Source organism: Ranitomeya variabilis, chromosome 8 (genome assembly GCF_051348905.1).
Source record: "Ranitomeya variabilis isolate aRanVar5 chromosome 8, aRanVar5.hap1, whole genome shotgun sequence".
Classification (NCBI taxonomy): Eukaryota; Metazoa; Chordata; class Amphibia; order Anura; family Dendrobatidae; genus Ranitomeya; species Ranitomeya variabilis.
Window position 1 is genome coordinate 208,579,610 of NC_135239.1, and position 22,719 is coordinate 208,602,328.

Sequence of the window (22,719 nt, forward strand, 5' to 3'; positions counted from 1 at the left end):
ATCTGCTCTATTTAAGCAAAAATGTAATTTATTTTGGGCTGCAGTATTGTCCATTTTCTATTATATTCCAGACTGCTGACGTGATTTTTTTGAAACGTTGTAAATTTGCATCATCTCCAAGTCTATCAGATGCTTTTTTTTCCCCCCATCGTGCAATGTAAATGTGAACAATGTGTGGCTACAATGTTCCTTCGGTATGGGGAAATCATGGGCAATTCAGCTCTGTTCCATCCTCAGGTAAACAGAGAAATGGATTTAATGCATAAATGGCTATAATTACTTATGATTTCTTTCTCATTTCTGATATAACCACCTGCAGATTTCCCGACTTATATTTCATGGCTGTAATGTCACACTCGGGGAAATAGAATTCAGCTCTTGCTGCACTCAGCGGGTCTCTGTGTGTCTTGGAACATTGCGGAATGGGAGAGAAAATTGAAATTAAGAAAAAAATCATTTAGTAAAGCTAGCCAGGAGGATCGGTGTGGGCACCTCCCGCGGAGATGCCAGAGCCACAATGTCACAAATCAGAAGTAATAATGCAGTCTTTCAAGCTCGGAGCAATAACACACTACAGAGGTCTACAGGGGAGTCGGGCCTGTTTACCTAATGTCGAGGTCTCCATGTCAAGTATTTGTGCTTTGAAAAAGTCAAAGTAAAACATAAAAGGGTAATTCAGGTTATAAGCAATTCAGTAGCTTTTATCTGTGCAACTTACAACATGAGGTCAATTAAAACCTACAATGTAATGTCCCAGGTGCCCTAGTGGGCAGTACTCTATCGTAGTATACTCTTATCAAGATGTTGCATTCCTGGTGTCTTAGTGGGGAAATATTCTGATCCTCTTTGTGTGTAAATGTTTCCTAGTATGGTTTGTGTTTTTGCTATGTTCCTGGTGTCCTAGTGGGAAATATTCCGGTCCTTATATCTTTATGTGTAAATATAGAGGGAAATACTCATATCTTAGTATGCTCTTCACAAGGTGTTGTATTTCAGGTGTCCTAGTGGAGAATATTCTGGAACTTATATCTGTGTGTAAGTGTAATGTCCCTGGTGCTCTAGTTAGCAATGCTCATATTGCTAGCATGCCTTTTTCTAAGTGTTGTATTCCTGGTGTCCTAGTGGGAATATTCTGGTCCTCTTTGTGTGTAAATGTAATGTCCATGGTGCCCTTATAGGCAATAATCATATCGTAGTATGCTGCTTCCAAGTTCTGGTCCCTACAGTATGTTTTTGTGTACCCACACACACGGACATACACTGTCACCTATTACCTTGTTCCTTAAGATTTAGTGTTCTGTCCCGGTTGTCCTAGCAGGAAATAGTCTGCAACTTACAGTATGAGTTTGTGTCACTCTAAATTCCCTGGTACCCTAGTGGGCAATACTCATATCCTAGTATGCTCTTCACAACGTGTCGTATTTCAGTTGTCCTAGTCGAGATTATTCAGATTCTTATAATTTTTTTGTGTGTAAATGTAATGTTCCTGGTGTCCTAGTGGGCAATATTCACATCATATTGTTTGCAAAAGGATGTGTTTCTAGTTTCCTAGTGGGAAACACACACACATATATATATATATATATATATATATATATATATATATATATATATATATATATATACACACACACACACACACACACACACACACACACACACACACACACACACACACACACACACACACACATATATACACACACACATTCTTAGTGATAGTTTTCCATCCCTGGTGTCCTAGTGTAAAATATGGTCCTTATGTGTTTGTATCTAATTACCTTACCTGTGGTCACTTGGTACCATAAATAATAATAATTTTATTTATATAGCGCCAACATATTCCGCAGCGCTTTACAATTAATTTCTTCTTAATGTACTATTAGTCAAGTGTATTTTTCCTGGTGTCCTAGTGAAGAAGTGTTGTGTCATTGGATTCTTTGAAGGTACCTTTAGTGAGCAAATCCTAGCCTTATCTATAAGTCCACAATCACCCTGTACTTAAGGGTACCGTCACACAGTGCCATTTTCATCGCTACGACGGCACGATTCGTGACGTTGCAGCGTCGTATAAGTATCGCTCCAGCGTCGTATACTGCGGTCACACGTTGCAATACACGGCGCTGAAGCGATAATTTCATGACGTATTTGCGATGTAGAAGCCGTTGGTTACTGTGCGCACATCGTATACAACTTGTGTCATACAATGCAATCATGCCGCCACAGCGGGACACTAGACGACGAAAGAAAGTTTCAAACGATCTGCTACGACGTACGATTCTCAGCGGGGATCCGGATCGCAGTAGCGTGTCAGACACAGCGATATCGTAAGTATATCGCTGGAATGTCACGGATCGTGCCGTCGTAGCGACCAAAGTGCCACTGTATGACGGTACCCTTAGGGTACCGTCACACAGTGCAATTTTGATCGCTACAACGGCACGATTCGTGACGTTCCAGCGATGCATTTACGATATCGCTGTGTCTGACACGCTACGGCGATCCGGATCCCCGCTGAGAATCGTACGTCGTAGCAGATCGTTTGAAACTTTCTTTCGTCGTCTAGTGTCCCGCTGTGGCGGCATGATTGCATTGTGTGACACAGGTTGTATACGATGTGCGCACAGTAACCAACGGCTTCTACATCGCAAATACGTCATGAAATTATCGCTCCAGCGCTGTGTATTGCAACGTGTGACCGCAGTATACGACGCTGGAGCGATACTTATACGACGCTGCAACGTCACGAATCGTGCCGTCGTAGCGATGAAAATGGCACTGTGTGATGGTACCCTTAAGGTACCGTCACACTAAGCGACGCTGCAGCGATAGCGACAGCAATGCCGATCGCTGCAGCGTCGCTGTGTGGTCGCTGGAGAGCTGTCACACAGACCGCTCTCCAGCGACCAGCGATGCCGAGGTCCCCGGGTAACCAGGGTAAACATCGGGTTGCTAAGCGCAGGGCCGCGCTTAGTAACCCGATGTTTACCCTGGTTACCAGCGTAAAAGTTAAAAAAACAAACAGTACATGCTCACCTGCGCGTCCCCCAGCCTCTGCATCCTGACGCTGACTGAGCTCCGGCCCTAACAGCAGAGCGGTGACGTCACCGCTGTTGCTTTCACTTTCAGTTTAGGGCCGGCGCTTTAGTGTCAGGAAGCAGAGGCTGGGGGACGCGCTGGTGAGTATGTGCTGTTTGTTTTTTTAACTTTTACGCTGGTAACCAGGGTAAACATCGGGTTACTAAGCGCGGCCCTGCGCTTAGTAACCCGATGTTTACCCTGGTTACCAGTGTAAAATATCGCTGGTATCGTCGCTTTTGCTGTCAAACACGGCGATACACGGCGACCTAGCGACCAAATAATGTGCAGACCTTCTAGCAGCGACCAGCAATTTCACAGCGGGATCCAGATCGCTGCTGCGTGTCAAATACAGCGATATCGCCATCCAGGTCGCTGCAACGTCACGGATTGCTGGCGATATCGCCTAGTGTGACGGTACCTTTACAGTTAAGAAGTTCTCTAGATTAGGAAGGGACTCTCGGGCCATTAGCAGCAGTGTGTCCATGATTGTTTCTCTTCCTGGTAATCTTATCCCTGGTGTCCTAGTGGAAAATTGTTATTTTCTTAGTATCCTGAAGAGCGTTATTCATCTCCTCATATGTTTTTTTTTTTTGTCCCTCATGTCACAGTGGGTCTTGGTGTCTTTTTTTAAAATGCTGTGTCCCGTTAGTGTTATGTCTCATCTCCAGGTGTCACGGTAAATCCTGAAAACATGACCCGTTGGTGGCTCTTGAGGACCGGAGTTGGGGAACACTGCGGTAGGTGGTACTCCCTTTTCTCTGCAAAGTCCTGAATAGTTTTCCGGTTTCTTGTGTCGCTGCGGACTGAAGTCCGATCCCTGGTTCCGTCCTGTCCTCTTTTTCTGATGTCTCTTCTCTGGAATCCTAATAGGAAAATTGTCACATCCCAGGTGTCCTAGGGAGAATATTCATTTCTTTCTTTCTCTAGATATAAATGTTATTACCCTTTGTGGTATAGGATCCTGTCCATAGTGGCAGAATGGGAACGTGATCTGTTCCTGGTGATCTAGTAGCAATGTGTTTAGTATTTGTGATATACTGGTGTCCCTGGTGGTCTAGTGGATAGTGTGCCATGACCACATTCATGTGTCCTTTCTCCTGATCTCTGACTGTACGCCCACTGATCTAAGGCTACAGAGGAAACTGAACGTCCTCTAGACCAACTGGGCCAACCATAGATACGTCCCATTATCTTATAACGAGACCACGATTGTAACGAACTAATACTGAAAACTCATGATCATAAGGGACCTAAAATGGAAATTATTCTGCTGACACTCGCTGGCTCCAGGCTCAGTGCCGGCCGCCATGTTGTTCCGTGGATGTTCATTTTCTCACCGATTTCCTGGACGTCCACAATAAATGACAGTTGTCCGGACACGTGGCGTCTATTCTTGTAGGCCACGGATCCTGTGTTACATCACTTCTGCCATGTATACGGCTTGTTACCATAGCGGGAAGGAGCAGACATTGCCCAGGAGGACAGCCGTGTGTCTATGACCGCTCCTGTGTGTACATCGCCTCCACTATCACATACACCATGTTGTACTCACATGTCACAACCGCTCTCCACAGAGAAACCCGACCACAGGAAGGAGACGACGGCCGCAGTCATTTCTGAGGTAAAATGAAAGCTGAGCTCTGGTTACTGAGGTAAGACAAAATCTCAGTTCTGGCAGGTTGCTGAGGTAAAATGAAAGTTGATCTTTGATTGGGTAAAATGAAAGCTAAGCTCTGACTAGGTAAAATGAATACTGAGCACTGATTGGATAAAATAAAATGTCTGGGTTGCTGTGGGCAGTTTTGTGGTCAAACCGCTCTGATGAATGAGGCCCGATAAGCGTTGTCCTGTACAGACCAGGCGTGTACGTAGGTATATAGGGAAATAAGTGCATCTCTATAGGTGTACAGAGATACAGTAGGGGGCTTATGTACCTGTATGGGTGTACAGAGATACAGTAGGGGGCTTATGTACCTGTATGGGTGTACAGAGATATAGTAGGGGGCTTATGTACCTGTATGGGTGTACAGAGATACAGTAGGGGGCTTATGTACCTGTATGGGTGTACAGAGATACAGTAGGGGGCTTATGTACCTGTATGGGTGTACAGAGATACAGTAGGGGGCTTATGTACCTGTATGGGTGTACAGAGATACAGTAGGGGGCTTATGTACCTGTATGGGTGTACAGAGATACAGTAGGAGGCTTATGTACCTGTATGGGTGTACAGAGATACAGTAGGGGGCTTATGTACCTGTATGGGTGTACAGAGATACAGTAGGGGGCTTATGTACCTGTATGGGTGTACAGAGATACAGTAGGGGGCTTATGTACCTGTATGGGTGTACAGAGATATAGTAGGGGCTTATGTACCTGTATGGGTGTACAGAGATATAGTAGGGGGCTTATGTACCTGTATGGGTGTACAGAGATATAGTAGGGGGCTTATGTACCTGTATGAGTGTACAGAGATACAGTAGGGGGCTTATGTACCTGTATGGGTGTACAGAGATATAGTAGGGGGCTTATGTAACTGTATGGGTGTACAGAGATATAGTAAGGGGCTTATGTACCTGTATGGGTGTACAGAGATATAGTAAGGGGCTTATGTACCTGTATGAGTGTACAGAGATATAGTAGGGGGCTTATGTACCTGTATGGGTGTACAGAGATACAGTAGGGGGCTTATGTACCTGTATGGGCGTACAGAGATATAGTAGGGGACTTATGTACCTGTATGGGTGTACAGAGATATAGTAGGGGACTTATGTACCTGTATGGGTGTACAGAGATACAGTAGGGGGCTTATGTACCTGTATGGGTGTACAGAGATATAGTAGGGGGCTTATGTACCTGTATGGGTGTACAGAGATATAGTAGGAGGCTTATGTACCTGTATGGGTGTACAGAGATATAGTAGGGGCTTATGTACCTGTATGGGTGTACAGAGATACAGTAGGGGGCTTATATACCTGTATGGGTGTACAGAGATATAGTAGGGGGCTTATATACCTGTATGGGTGTACAGAGATACAGTAGGGGGCTTATGTACCTGTATGGGTGTACAGAGATATAGTAGGAGGCTTATGTACCTGTATGGGTGTACAGAGATATAGTAGGGGCTTATGTACCTGTATGGGTGTACAGAGATATAGTAGGAGGCTTATGTACCTGTATGGGTGTACACAGATACAGGTATATAAGCCCCCTACTGTATGGGTGTACAGAGATATAGTAGGAGGCTTATGTACCTGTATGGGTGTACAGAGATATAGTAGGAGGCTTATGTACCTGTATGGGTGTACAGAGATATAGTAGGGGCTTATGTACCTGTATGGGTGTACAGAGATACAGTAGGGGGCTTATATACCTGTATGGGTGTACAGAGATACAGTAGGGGGCTTATGTACCTGTATGGGTGTACAGAGATACAGTAGGGGGCTTATGTACCTGTATGGGTGTACAGAGATACAGTAGGGGGCTTATGTACCTGTATGGGTGTACAGAGATACAGTAGGGGGCTTATGTACCTGTATGGGTGTACAGAGATATAGTAGGAGGCTTATGTACCTGTATGGGTGTACAGAGATACAGTAGGGGGCTTATGTACCTGTATGGGTGTACAGAGATATAGTAGGGGGCTTATGTACCTGTATGGGTGTACAGAGATACAGTAGGGGGCTTATGTACCTGTATGGGTGTACAGAGATACAGTAGGGGGCTTATGTACCTGTATGGGTGTACAGAGATACAGTAGGGGGCTTATGTACCTGTATAGGTGTACAGAGATACAGTAGGGGGCTTATGTACCTGTATGGATGTACAGAGATATAGTAGGGGGCTTATGTACCTGTATGGGTGTACAGAGATATAGTAGGAGGCTTATGTACCTGTATGGGTGTACAGAGATATAGTAGGGGGCTTATGTACCTGTATGGGTGTACAGAGATATAGTAGGGGGCTTATGTACCTGTATGGGTGTACAGAGATACAGTAGGGGGCTTATGTACCTGTATGGGTGTACAGAGATACAGTAGGGGGCTTATGTACCTGTATGGGTGTACAGAGATACAGTAGGGGGCTTATGTACCTGTATGGGTGTACAGAGATACAGTAGGGGGCTTATGTACCTGTATGGGTGAACAGAGATACAGTAGGGGGCTTATGTACCTGTATGGGTGTACAGAGATATAGTAGGGGGCTTATGTACCTGTATAGGTGTACAGAGATACAGTAGGGGGCTTATGTACCTGTATAGGTGTACAGAGATATAGTAGGGGGCTTATGTACCTGTATAGGTGTACAGAGATACAGTAGGGGGCTTATGTACCTGTATGGGTGTACAGAGATATAGTAGGGGGCTTATGTACCTGTATGGGTGTATCCTGCATCGCTGTATCACAGTCTCTGTACTCACTCAGCGCACTGCACTCTTTATCCTCTGGAGTGCAGCCGGGTACAAATAAGACAGAGTCTCTTACAGACTCTTTACTCACACAGTCGTACACAGTTCAGTATATCCTCCGGATAGCAGCCGGGCACCATATCCACCTGTTTGCAATCGTTGCACATGCTAGTCCTCTTTCGGGCACAGGACATCCACCTCCGGGCACAGGTCTGTCCACATCCGACTCCTACGGGCACAGGACAACCACCTCCGGGCACAGGACTGTCCACATCTGAGACCAGTACCATGGACGACTTGCATCTCTGTGTACGCTGCGGGTGCCAGGCTATTCAGCTGCCCTGGGTGCTGGCTCTGCTGGCCTCCATGCACTCTGCAGACCAGCACACACCAGACTGACACTGACGTGCACCTCGCATACCTGGCCAGACACCTGACACAGCCTGACACACCCAAACCCCTTACTGCAGGGCTTTTAAACACACAAACCTGTGGCCTTCAGCCACCTGGAAAACCTGGACCGGAAATCCATGACTCTCATGCACACCTATGGACTTCATCCGTCTGCATGCACATTCTGGGTAGAACAAACAGCGCCCCCTAGCTGTATCAGAGGCCACAGCCTCACAGGGTGTACAGAGATATAGTAGGGGGCTTATGTACCTGTATGGGTGTACAGAGATATAGTAGGGGGCTTATGTACCTGTATGGGTGTACAGAGACATAGTAGGGGGCTTATGTACCTGTATGGATGTACAGAGATACAGTAGACAGTAGGGGGCTTATGTACCTGTATGGGTGTACAGAAATATAGTAGGGGGCTTATGTACCTGTATGGGTGTACAGAGATATAGCAGGGGGCTTATGTACCTGTATGGGCGTACAGAGATATAGTAGGGGACTTATGTACCTGTATGGGTGTACAGAGATATAGTAGGGGACTTATGTACTTGTATTGGTGTACAGTAATATAGTAGGGGGCTTATGTACCTGTATGGGTGTACAGAGATATAGTAGGGGGCTTATGAACCTGTATGGGTGTACAGAGATATAGTAGGGGACTTATGTACCTGTATGGGTGAACAGAGATATAGTAGGGGGCTTATGTATCTGTATGGGTGAACAGAGATATAATAGGAGGCTTATGTACCTGTATGGGTGAACAGAGATATAGTAGGGTGCTTATGTACCTGTATGGGTGTACAGAGATATAGTAGGGGGCTTATGTACCTCCATGGGTGTACAGAGATATAGTAGGGGGCTTATGTACTTGTATGGATGTGCAGAGATATAGTAGGGGGCTTATGTACCTCCATGGGTGTACAGAGATATAGTAGGGGGCTTATGTACTTGTATGGATGTACAGAGATATAGTCGGGGGCTTATGTACCTGTATGGGTGTACAGAGATATAGTAGGGGGCTTATGTACCTGCTTGGGTGTACAGACATATAGTAGGGGGCTTATGTACCTGTATGGGTGTACAGAGATATAGTAGGGGGCTTATGTACCTGCTTGGGTATACAGAGATATAGTAGGGGGCTTATATACCTGTATGGGTGTACAGAGATATAGTAGGGGGCTTATGTACCTGTATGGGTGTGCAGAGATATAGTAGGGGGCTTATATACCTGTATGGGTGTACAGAGATATAGTAGGGGCCTTATGTACCTGTATGGGAGTTGTGATGCAGCGGTATGACCATACACAGTGAAACGGCAGTGACCCAAACAAGTTCAAACAAAACGTTCTTTTATTGTGTTACTTCACACAGTTAATATAGTATATGGCTTCTTCATACAGTCCATTAATAATGCATGGCTATATGACGCAGTCAATACACAGGCCGAACTTCCTTCTGTCCAGTTTCCCTGGGTGACCGCACGCCGGTAACAAGTCTCTGTACTCACTCAGCGCACTGCACTCTTTATCCTCTGGAGTGCAGCCGGGTACACGTAAGACAGCCCAAGACGCAGGGTGTCAGTCTCTCTGGTTCCTCTAGCCTCTGTGCTGCTCCACACAGAGAGCTCTGCAGACAACTACCCTGTCTGCTTCCAAGAACACACTGACATACCTCCCCCACTACTACAGGGCTTTTTAATCAGTCACTGCTTCACTATTCTAATTACAGCCACACCTGTGTCTGTAGTACGCCCTCATGGCCTCACTACGCTCCCATGCACATTCTGCAGAGCACATACAGCGCCCCCTAGCTGTACCAGGGGTCACTGCCTCACAGTGTACAGAGATATAGTAGGGGGCTTATGTATCTGTATGGGTGTATGGAGATATAGTAGGGGACTTATGTACCTCCATATACCTCCATATGTGTACGGAGGTATACTAGGGGGCTTATGTACCCTAATTGGTGTACAGAGTTATATTTGGGAGCTTATATAACTCTATGGATGCATATAGATATAGTAGAGGACTTATGTACCTCCATGGATGTGAGGCAGTATAGTAGAGGGCTCATATACCTGCATGGGTGTATGAAAGGATAGTAGAGGGCTTATGTACCTGTACAGGTGAACAGAGATATAGTAGGGGGCTTATGTACCTGTACGGGTGTACAGAGATATAGTAGGGGGCTTATGTACCTATACGGGTGAACAGAGATATAGTAGGAGGCTTATGTACCTGTATGGGTGTACAGTGATATAGTAGGGGGCTTATATACCTGTATGGGTGTACAGAGATATAGTAGGAAGCTTATGTAACTGTTTGGGTGTACAGAGATATAGTAGGGGGCTTATGTACCTGTATGGGTGTACAGAGATATAGTAGGGGGCTTATGTGCGTCTATGGGTGCACATAGGTATAGTAGAGATCTTATGTACCTTCATGAGTGTACGAAGGTATAGAAAGGAGATTATGTACCTATATGCAGGGCTGGCGTCAGTACCCAGCGCACAGGGTCCTGAGCAGGCAAGGGGCCCACTCGCCATCAGTATTTTCCCATCCCCCCCACTTACTCTGTGTCCCGGTACTTGCGATAATTACCTCTCCCACTCTGCACCTACGGCGTCTTCTGACTGAGATATTCAGGTCAGAGGGTGCGATGACGTGACTAGTGTGTGCCCTCTGCCTGAGCAGTCACAGTGCAGAGAGCTGGAAGACGGCGATGCTGAGGAGTCCAGAGCAGAGGAGAGGTGAGTATGTCATTTTTTTATGTTTGGAGCAATATATGGGGACCATCATATACTGGAGCATCACATGGGGCCCATTATATATGGAGCATCATATGGGGCCCATTATGTGGGGCCTATTCAGTATGGAGCATTATATGGGTCCCATCATATACTGTATGGAACATTATATAGGGGCCATTATGTATTGAGCATTATATGGGGCTCATTATACTGTATGGAGCATTGTATGGGGCTCATTATACTGTTTGGAGCACTATATTGGGCCCATTATAGTGTATGGAGCATTATATGTGGCTCGTTATACTGTATGTAGCATTATATGGGTCCATTATTCTATATAGAGCAATATATAGGGCTCATTATTCTGTATGGAGCCTATGTGGTGCCCATAATACTGTATGGAGGACTGTGTGGTGCTCATTATACTGTATGGAGGACTATATTGTCCGGTTTCTGACCTATTGTAGAATTTAAAATAGATATCACTCATGTAATGATGTAAGAAGTAAGTGAAACCTTTTGCATTGTACTACACCTATATTTCTCTGCCGTATCTTTGCATCATGAATTGTGGTATGTGTTAAAGGGGCCCACTGAGACTTTCGTCCAGGGCCCACGAAAACCTGGAGATGGCCCTGCCTCTGTGGGGGTATGGTAGTTTTGTAGGGGGCTTATATACCTCCATGGATAGGGGGCTTATGTACCTCTATGTGGATACAGTGGTAAATAGTAATGAAGTTGTCTGGGACTGGCATATTTACCCTTTTGGCCACAGCTTGTCTTGCAGCTCAGCTTCTTGCACCTTTAGGGCTGGAGTGTAGTATCGGACATGGCCAGTCATGCACAAATATCCTTTTTAGGTTTTGCATAAAGTGGTCTTCATGCTCCAGTGAAGGTAGACCCTCTATGTGAATCCTTTTTAAATTACAAGCTGATCTGTGCTCTGTTTGCAAAACAACCGCTCCATGCTCTCCGTTTCATCCCCGCGGCAGCTCACAATAAACACGTATCACAGTTGCAGAACTCATAAAGGTAAATCATTTGCTCAGAACTTTCCAACATGAGATATTTCTACACTTCCGGCACTGGATCATTAATTTTGGCCAGATTTCCTCTTTCTCATCACCAGTCACCTGTTTGCATTTAATCTTCCGCTCGCATCTCTCAATATTTTGCTTTTCAGCTTTCGGCTCATCAATACGTATCATTATTTTTCTTCTTCTTCAGATTATCTGTCTCCTTCCAGGGAGCAATTAAAGTTCTATGAGATAATGATGTTATTGCGGACAAAATTCTCTATCGAAATGAAGACGAAGCCGCCATCAAAGAGGGAAAAAAATACATTGAAATATTTATTTACGGCTGAAGAAAAGGGATGTGACATTGAGCGCGCTCTTTAAGGTCCGCTGCGTTATTAGCGCTTCGTTGGCTGACACGCTGTGACATATCTGTGTTCCAGCAAAGCCTTAAACATTAATTGGGAAGTAGGATATGTGAAACCTCCTTAATGAGGGATCCTCTTGTAAGTTCTAACTTAACACATTATTTACAGTGATTTCACTAATGGTTTCATCCATCAGTCGGGCAGAGAAGGAGCAAGAGAAAAGATAAACCAGGAAACGTGAAGCAGCGATGACAACTTACCTTCTCGATGACGGAACCCAGAATAATATAGATAATTCTGGTTGTGGGTAAAACTGGTTTACGGGCACTCATGTGCCCTCTTGCCTTGTAACTAAACGCTTAATCGAATTTGCTTTGAATTTCACAATTTTTTTAAAATTAATTTTAGACCTCCAGTGACGTCATGCTATGCACCAGAGGCGCTAAAGACTGAAAAGACTGGAGCAGGAAGGAGGAAGCAAGTCAGCAGGAGAGCAGCTGTGCCAGGACAGGTGAGGCCTAAAGTGAGTATGATATATTTTTTTTATAATTCCCATAATTTATGTGTAATAAAAGACTTTTACCAGCAATTCCAATTTTCCAGCCAGATTCGAGTGAATCTGACAAATTGATTGTTGCCAGATTCACTCATCTCTACATCCAACGGTTAATTTGTCCCTAAATCTCCAGTATCACATTTAGATGTCATAGCGCCTAGGAGCTCTAACATGAAAGGTGCTTAAAGATGTCATGAATATTCATTACAATGTCTTAGTCCAGACCGTCTGCAATATTGTTGTATTGAAAACGTAGCGCTATTAATTTGCCTAGTTACAATGTTTCAAATTGTCTGGATTGACACTTTTTTTTTGTGTATACAGTTCCAATGCGGTCTCCATGGTTACAGACTACAAACAAACCCTGTGTAGTCTGATCCCACAGTCCCGTCTATCTGAAGTAACACATGACTGAAGGAGAGGACTACGCAGGTTCTGCTTGTAGACTGTTACCATAGAAACTCATAGGACTTGTATGTACAAATTGTAGGACTTTTTTGGATAAAGAATTTAACATCATTTATACTTTATTTGTAAAAAGGAAATTCTTGTTAGAAACTTTAATGAAAAAACAGTTCTAGGTTATTTGCACACAAGGCCTTTTTCAGGTGGATTTCGCCTGCAAAAGCTCAGAAAAATGAACATAATGTGCAGTGATGTAAAAACTTAATTACTGTGCACATTTTGAGCCTTTTGTTGCTGCTTTTGCAGTTTTAGGGTTTGAAAACTTTGCAGTGGTTAAAAGAAAAAACATACCAGGACAAGAAACAACCTTATCAACGCCAAGTCAGATTACAAATGCACTAGCAAGATGCAGCTGACACCCCATAATAAAGGCGGGGGCAGCACACGTGCAAAATACTGATGAAAACAGCCACTCACAAACCTACCAACCTACCAATTCATGGAGGGGGTGGGACACCAGTCACATAGGTATATGTGATGCACAGTGTCTGGCTTACAGCCTATTAATGACGCCAATACTATTAGATCAGGCGGACTGTCCAGCGCTATATGAGTGCACCCCACAAGGACAGCTGCCCCAGTTCAGCCAACCAACACTAAAGAGCCTGGCTGCATCCTGCAAAAAATGGAAAAATGCAAAATAATGTATACGATAAATATATTAAATGAGGTATTGGTCGATATTTTGGCCAAAATGCGCAAGCTCGCAACCCACGTCAATGGTCTTCATACTTGCGAGTCCTAACACTAAATTCCTAACTCCATGAATTGGTAGGTTTGTGAGTGGCCGTTTTCATCAGTATTTTGAACCTGTGCTGCCCCCACCTTTATCATGGTGGTCTGATGTATCTTACTACTGCCTTTGTAATCTGACTTTGTGTCGGTAAGGCTGTTTGTTTTATGGCATGTTTTTTTTAAAATTTATGTCCTTTGGTGAGCAGTGGTTAAAAGAAGCAGCGTGTTCATCCTTGGGGCGGCAACCGCTAGGAAGCCACTCACTAGTTATTGTTTAAATTACAGAAAGAAGATGCTGGCGACAAAGCCAGCACAAGCACAATGTTAGAACCTTTTTCCTGAAGCAGCTTTGCCTAAGAAAACCTCACAGTGCCACAGTGGTCATGTACCTATATATAATCAAGCCCTGACCTTGAGGAGCAGCCGCCCCTCTCTTCTCAGCCCCCATAGGCACAGGCCTTACATCATGCACTATTTCTTGTATTCTGTACATTATGAAAACAGAGCACCTCCAGAATTTTATGTTGGTGGTGGCCACCATTATTAATCACATTTTTGTGCTTTGGGGGTTATTGGTGTAAAAAGGTAGATACCCCACTACCACTGGGTCTCAACACAGAGGTAGAGTCCGGCAAATTTCTGTATATTGTGATATCCGGAATGACCTCATACAAATATCTGGATGCTGAGAATGCAGATCGCCAACACACGGCTCCTGAGCAAGGAGAAAACACAGACTTGAATTAGGGCTTTATTAAATGGAGAGTGCGGCTAAATGCTCACCTGAGATTATTAAGGCACCATTTTAGTCCAAGTGCAATTTATTCCCAAACATTTCTGTCCACTTACAGCCAGTTTTTCTAATTAGTTTGCTTTGCTTCTCTCTCACAGGGACCAGATATCTTGTTCAGCTTTTCCTCTTATTTTTCAATTTATTTATTTTATAGACAAACTACTGCAGTTAATCTAGAAACACAAAGAACATGAAAATACCTGAGACTTTAAAGAAAAAGCAACCATAAAAATATATCTATCTATTGTCCTGGTTCCTCGTATTATCCCTACCTCAGCCGACTCTCTCTGTGCTTTTACTCCAATGCACTTTTGTGCAACAACCCCCCTGGTCTTTAAAAGTCAGCTCAGGCAGCAGGATGCCACCTCAGTATTCAAGTAGTTGGCATCTATGTCACTCTGCTACATAGCTATATACCATGCTATATCCTGCACAGTTCGGCTTGGAATTATCAAGCATGACTCATCACTAGGTAACTCAGAAATATGGATGGCCAGTTCTGCATTGGACTCTATGACAAACTCAGCTCTGATATATTGCAAAGTCAACAATGCTACACGGACTCTGTAACAAACTTAGTACTGCTATATCCCTTAGTCAACTCTGCTGTGCATTGCCATCTCTACATTGGACTCTGACAAACTTAGCGCTGCCCAATAATATATTTTTTTCAAAAAGGTTTTAGTATTTCAAATTTAACTTGTTGAAAAGTTTGTCCTGTAATAACCTTCCTGACCACCTGGAGTAGGAAATATTTAGGTACGGTACTGCCCTGATCAATTTTAATAGCTTGTGTTTTAGCAAATTTGAACTCCTTCTTGCCACTGGATCTTCGCTGATCTGATTTTATGAAATGGTTTCCTAAAAATTATTTTGAAAACACTTCAAAGAAAACATTGGTAAAACCAGTTTTATCACCGGATGTAGTATGGACATTAAACATAAAGGAAAAATATGATTGATGGAAATATCAGGCACAAGTTGTTTAGGAACATTTCTTTACAGTGTGGGCATCCAAAGAGGAACCAATTAATGGAGGATATCAATAACTAATTTGGATGTCCAGGGAGGAACTAAACCATGGTTGATCTCAAGACCATTCACATAGTGGGACTCCACAATAAGGAACTGACCAATGGTGGTTTTAAAGACCATCCAAAGAAAAACCCACCTATGGTGAATATTTGATTGAAACGTGGACATCAGAAGAAAAACTGACCCATGGTGATCTGAAGAATGTTTACTTACGATGTGGGTATCCAAGGAGTAACAAGTGATAGATCTTAAGAAAATGTAATCACAATTTGGGTATCCAAATAGACACCAAGCAATTTTTGGTCTCAACATCAATTGGTCACATTGTGGAGACATTCATGGAGGACTTCAAACCATGGTGGATTTCAACAATATTAAGTCACATATTGTCTATCCAAACAGAGAACCTTAAGAACATTTAGTTATAGTTTGGGATTCCAAAGAGGAATTGAATAATGGTGGATCTCAAAAATGTTTGGTTACAATGTGGATATCCAAGGAGGAATCTACAACAGATGAGCCTTCACAATTTGAGTATCTTCAGAGGAACCAACAAATTATAGATTGTATGAATGTTGGGTCACAATGTGGGCATCCAGAGAGAGACCAAGAGACCCTTTGAACTTAATACAATATTTTAGGTTTTGTTAGTCATAATATTAATCCAACAATCCTGAAGCTCGAAGAGTTTTCTTGCGTTTTGCCGAAAGGATTTGCTCATGTCCTGGAAGGATTTCGAGAGTTGCAAAATGCACATTTCCTTAATCTGAAAATATTTGTCGCAGACTTCAATTCTTCTTATCTCGCTTCCATTTCCTGTGCTCCATCCTCTCCCGGCATGCACCGCGGCCATTTCTTACAGGTCCCTTGCCTCACGTTATTAAGAGAGCCAAGGACAATGCGTAGGCTCAGTATCATTAAGGACAGAGCAGCTCCATTGATCTCTGCAGTTTTTCTTAATGAACTACATCTCTTGATATGAATGTTCTCATTGCTGTTGAGGTGCGACGCCTTTTATCTGATTGCGGAGAGTCTCAGCATCCTTGTAGCTCCTGAATTCTTTATCTCCCCGGCTCACACACTCTCCATGCAAATGTGGAGGAGGCCGGAGCTTGGGCTGGTGCAGACTTCTAATGAGCTCGGTTTGCTGAGACAACATAGTGGACGTTTGCGTGCCCTGGCAGTGTAAGCCCACTGGGGAACTGGACAATGCAATAGAGTCAGCATTCTGCGCCCGGCCACCACATTTATTGCCTGCTTCAGATTTGCTTATTGACACTGAAGTCTTCAGAGTCCTACGGAGTGAATTAAGATGACTGCAATGTGAACATTTTACTGTACTTTTTCAAAGAAGAAATGTACTGCCAGGAGGGTTGGAACTAAATTTAAAGGGGTTGTCCAAAACTCATATTTGGGATTGGGGTGGTCTGACAACCGTCATTTCTACCAATCACCTGTTTGCAGTTTCCACTGTGGCCGGATGTACAGCTCCATACACCATGTAGTGGCCATTCTTGGGTATTGCAGCTCAGATCACCTTCACTTCAATAGGAGCCGAGCTCCATTACCCAAGAAGAACCACTACAGTGTATGGCACTGCACCCTCTTAACTTTCTGGTCGGAGATCTTTGTATCTCATAGTTGTGTTTGCAAACTGAGCCACCAAGACAGATCCTATATCTTGAATCTAAAAAAATTAAAGGACACCAAGCTTGAAAATACCATAGGCTCCTACATTCTTGCAATTTCTGGAGCTTCCAGACAGCAACCAATGACATTTTCGGTGACATGACCGAAAATACAAAAGTGAACCTTCATTGCAAACTAAAGGAAGTGATGGAATCGTGCAAAACGCTGAGCGTAGTATACAAGAAGAAGTTTCCATGATTGACACCTTGAAGCTACGATGGGTGGTCCTGGTGCAATCATTTTGTGCATTAAGGTCAAAGGACCTTGATTACACAGATAGGTGAGGATTTTATGTGTCCCTTCTCACCATATAACATCACCCACTGACAGGAGGATGCTCATTTCAGATGGATAATAATCTGTGCAGCATCTCAGACAGGCAGCATCGAAGGAATGAAAGGGTGCCACATGAGGTCAGGGCAGAAGTTCCTCATTATATCCTGAGCTGAGATTCTCATTTTATTCCCTCGTCTCGCCGGCACCTATGTCAAACTAAACTTAAAGCGCTTCATGGACAAATGCATAATGAATCAACCTTTTGCCATTCATGGGAATCCGAAAAAGGTTCACAACAAGACGGGTCAAAAGAGAAATTAATTTTTCATGGTTGTGATGCAGCCATTAACCCGTTCTGTGGACATGAAAGCAATCGCTGCATTGTATCTAGCAGAAAATCAGATCGTTATAGAAGGTCCTGTATGGGTGCCTCCTTGGCTAGAATAAAGATGAGGTGCAACGTTTTCCGGATTCTCATAGCAAGCAACAGATTATCTAAGAAAAGTTTTAAGCTTTCTCATATCCTTCCTGAAGAAGTAAAGAGGTTGGAATAGGCTGGGCAGCGCCATCCTCATGCATGTGGTTGTGTCTGGTATTGCAGCTCAGCCCCATCTATGTGATTAAGCTGTAATACCAGACACAGCCACATGAATGTGAATGGAGCATTTTTTTTTTCAATCTCATACAATCCCTTTTGAGAAAACATGAAATTCATGTCAATATATCTGGTGTAGGAGTTCATGTCAGAAGTCTTGGTGGCGTAGGAGGAGTGGAAGAGGTTATTGTAAAAATCCCTGGTGTTTAAGGTCAGTGGAGGGGTTAATGTCAGAAACCCTGTTTGTGAAGTGGTTAATGTCATGTATTAGGCTTCCCATGATGTTCTTACATTTTTGTTGCGTGTCTATTGTCCTATAGACTGTAAAGGTACAGATGATTGACCTCGGGGAGACCAAAACATCCAACACCGGAGACACCATCACGTGTTTCTCAACGCAGTGATCCAGAACACTGCCCCAATATGCAAATGCATGTAGAGTAGCTGCGGAGACACCATCACGTGTTTCTCAACGCAAGAAATGAATAGCCAGGCCTTTCCCCGGGAAGGAACAACCACGGGAAGGGCAGCATCCGATAAAGGAAAACATCCAATAAAGGAAGACCAGCTATGCCAAGCATGGTATCCATCCACAGACAGCTGTTTCAGGGTTTTGCCCCTCATCAGTGTGGAGTAGGAAACTGGCTATTAGGAGCAGTGCCTAGTAAAAGGCTGTAAAGGTACAGATGATTGACCTCGGGGAGACCAAAACATCCAACACCGCGGAGACACCATCACGTGTTTCTCAACGCAGTGATCCAGATACTCTACATGCATTTGCATATTGGGGCAGTGTTCTGGATCACTGCGTTGAGAAACACGTGATGGTGTCTCCGCGGTGTTGGATGTTTTGGTCTCCCCGAGGTCAATCATCTGTACCTTTACAGCCTTTTACTAGGCACTGCTCCTAATAGCCAGTTTCCTACTCCACACTGATGAGGGGCAAAACCCCGAAACAGCTGTCTGTGGATGGATACCATGCTTGGCATAGCTGGTCTTCCTTTATTGGATGTTTTCCTATATCGAATGCTGCCCTTCCCGTGGTTGTTCCTTCCCGGGGAAAGGCCTGGCTATTCATTGCTTGCGTTGAGAAACACGTGATGGTGTCTCCGCAGCTACTCTACATGTATTGTCCTATAGAAACCTTTGACTACTGGTTGCCATCCTGTGGCTGTAATACCTGTTGGCCTAGGGGAAGTTTTTGTAAGAATACTTGATGTTTCAGGTCAGTAGAGGGGTTAATGTCAAGAACCCTGGTAGTAATGGGGTTAAAATCAGGAACCATGGCGGCCTAGGGGAATTTATTGCAAGAATCCCTGATGTTTTAGAAGAGTGAAGGGGTTAATGTCAATATATCTGCTATTTTACGACAGTAAAAGAATTAAGATTAGGGTCCCTGGTGGTCTATAGTACTGAAAATGGCAAGTGTACAGTTACCAGGTATTGATGCACTGCTGCTCTATTAACTCTGGGATTGGGCAGAGCGAGTTGGAAGTACTCTGCCCTTTCATTCAGTTTTCGTGCAGACTTTTACTAAATATAAATGCCAACAGTCCTGAATATGCCAGTACTGTCCAGGTTTTTTGGAAATAGTCTTAGCAAATTTGAGGTGTTCTGGTCTAAAAAATGCAGATTTTACACAAGCCCCACCACTAAATGGGTATTTCTGGCCAAGATTGGAGCGGTCCTAGGCAGGACTGTAGAGTGGGACTAATGTGTTCCTAATTGCCAATGCCTATGTTGGTAGTTACCCATACCGAGTAGAGCGAGCTCCTAAGCTTGGCAGCCAGGCACCGTGGGGTACAGTTATAGGGGACAGGAGTAGTAGTCATACCTGGGCCCTGTGCATAAATGGCTGCATAGATAAGATGATGGCACATGGTGTGGGGGGTCTGTTACAGATTTTCTATGCACGTCCAGGAGTTTCATGTTATTCTCCTGCATACAGACACGATGTAACAGAGGGACCATTGTGTGTGATGGAGTGGCTGTTTAGCTATACTGTTTCACCCTTTTTACCCCTACTCAGCTTTCTGCTCATATCCCGCCATACAGAGTCCCTTCTGACCTTGGCACAACTTCTCCACATTTGGAGATCTGTAGTTCTGCTGCTCGGTGCTCTGACGCGTGGATTAAGTTCTAAGGAGCACACACTTTGTATTTACCCTTTTTTTTTGTATTTACTTATTTTTTTCGTGCCGAGATCACAGCCGCTCCCAGCATCTCCCGGCGCTGCCCTTATCAACTTCACTCCTCTGACTTCTCCTTCCGGGACTTGAATTAATTCTTCAGAAGAAGATAAGGTAATTTATTCCAAAACATGTTTTTGTGCATAATCATAAGCTGGAATAGGACGTAAAAGCTTCCCAAGAGCTGAAAAGTTCTGCGCCAGCCTAGGCGGGCAGAAGGTTATTTAACTCTTCATCTCCAGGTCATTATCATAGGGCACCTTTGACCCACAGTCGCCAACCTGTGACTGAAATATTAACTAACCCCAAACTACCTATCTACAGTTTTTGATTGCAGTGAAGTGCAATTGCAAAATTGTCTGGTAGTAAACATTGAAACTATGGCTAGGACTAGGCTTGAAGCATAGTTGTCTTGTCATATTATCCCCCACAACAATGGCCTTAGGTGAACATACACGCTTGTGTCCAGGAGCTCGCTCAATTCTCATGCCATCACTTTTTAAGTGTTGGTTCTATATAGGAGCAGAAACTTCCTTTCACTCACTGCCCAGCATGCTTTGTTCTTCACATTGTCCAGTGATTTTTGCTTCAGTAACCTGAAAGCCCAGTGCTCTGTTTATATTTGCATGTAATGTGACAGACAAGAAAGCAAATACTCTCCCTGACCTCCTGTAGAGACAGATGCCCTCCTCACTTCCTGTAGAAACTAAAACCCCACCTCACTTCCTGTAGAGAGCCAAACACCTTCCCCCATTTCCTGAAGAGTGCCAGAGTTTCTATACAGAGACCAGACACCACTTCTACCCCCCACTTCCAGTAAAGACAAATACCTGCCTCACTTCCAGTAGAGAGAATAATACCCACCCCACTCCATGTGAAGAGACAAATACCAGTCTCCACTTCCTGTAGAGAGACAAATACCAGTCCCCACTTCCTGTAGAGACAAATATCAGTCTCCACTTCCTGTAGAAAGACAAATACGAGTCCCCACTTCCTGTAGAGACAAATACCAGTCTCCACTTCCTGTAGAGAGACATACCAGTCTCCACGTCCTGTAGAGAGACAAATACCAGTCTCCACTTCCTGTAGAGACAAATACCAGTCCCCACTTCCAGTAGAGAGACAAATACCAGTCTCCAATTCCTGTAGAGAGACAAATACCAGTCTCCAATTCCTGTAGAGAGACAAATACCAGTCTCCACTTCCTGTAGAGAGACAAATACCAGTCTCCAATTCCTGTAGAGAGACAAATACCAGTCTCCAATTCCTGTAGAGAGAAAAAAATCCAGTCTCCAATTCCTGTAGATAGACAAATACCAGTCTCCACTTCCTGTAGAGACATACCAGTCTCCACTTCCTGTAGAGACATATCAGTCAGTCTCCACTTCCTGTAGAGAGACAAATACCTGTCTCCACTTCCTGTAGAGAGACAAATACCAGTCTCCACTTCCTGTAGAGACAAATACCAGTCTCCACTTCCTGTAGAGACAAATACCAGTCTCCACTTCCTGTAGAGACAAATACCAGTCTCCAATTCCTGTAGAGAGACAAATACCAGTCTCCACTTCCTGTAGAGAGACATACCAGTCTCCACTTCCTGTAGAGACATACCAGTCCCCACTTCCTGTAGAGACAAATATCAGTCTCCACTTCCTGTAGAAAGACAAATGCGAGTCCCCACTTCCTGTAGAGACAAATACCAGTCTCCACTTCCTGTAGAGAGACATACCAGTCTCCACGTCCTGTAGAGAGACAAATACCAGTCTCCACTTCCTGTAGAGACAAATACCAGTCCCCACTTCCTGTAGAGAGACAAATACCAGTCTCCAATTCCTGTAGAGAGACAAATACCAGTCTCCAATTCCTGTAGAGAGACAAATACCAGTCTCCACTTCCTGTAGAGAGACAAATACCAGTCTCCAATTCCTGTAGAGAGACAAATACCAGTCTCCAATTCCTGTAGAGAGACAAATACCAGTCTCCAATTCCTGTAGAGAGACAAATACCAGTCTCCACTTCCTGTAGAGACATACCAGTCTCCACTTCCTGTAGAGACATATCAGTCAGTCTCCACTTCCTGTAGAGAGACAAATACCTGTCTCCACTTCCTGTAGAGAGACAAATACCAGTCTCCACTTCCTGTAGAGACAAATATCAGTCTCCACTTCCTGTAGAGACAAATACCAGTCTCCAATTCCTGTAGAGAGACAAATACCAGTCTCCACTTCCTGTAGAGACAAATACCAGTCTCCACTTCCTGTAGAGAGACATACCAGTCTCCACTTCCTGTAGAGACATACCAGTCTCCACTTCCTGTAGAGAGACAAATACCTGTCTCCACTTCCTGTAGAGAGACAAATACCAG

General features: G+C 44.1%; 2 long non-coding RNA genes across 5 annotated transcripts in view; one reads left to right on the top strand and one right to left on the bottom strand.

Moving 5' to 3' along the window:
* LOC143787679 (uncharacterized) overlaps positions 1 to 4,766 on the bottom strand; it is a 268,730-nt gene extending 263,964 nt beyond the window's left edge. For both annotated transcript variants that reach the window (XR_013218436.1, XR_013218437.1), the window contains exons 1-2: positions 4,634 to 4,766; positions 3,506 to 3,602 (exon numbers count right to left, since the gene is read on the bottom strand). This is a non-coding gene — a long non-coding RNA (uncharacterized LOC143787679). The remainder of the gene's footprint in view (positions 1 to 3,505; positions 3,603 to 4,633) is intronic.
* Positions 4,767 to 4,893: 127 nt separating this feature from the next.
* Positions 4,894 to 15,295, top strand: LOC143788662 (uncharacterized). Of its 3 annotated transcripts, none has more exons than XR_013218700.1 (3): positions 4,894 to 4,945; positions 12,430 to 12,544; positions 14,725 to 15,295. It is a non-coding gene; the product is annotated as an uncharacterized LOC143788662 (long non-coding RNA). The 3 variants fall into 3 exon arrangements; XR_013218698.1 differs by lacking the exon at positions 4,894 to 4,945 and adding an exon at positions 12,192 to 12,328; XR_013218699.1 differs by lacking the exon at positions 4,894 to 4,945 and adding an exon at positions 12,192 to 12,328 and having other exon boundaries at positions 12,430 to 12,532.
* Positions 15,296 to 22,719: the final 7,424 nt, after the last annotated feature.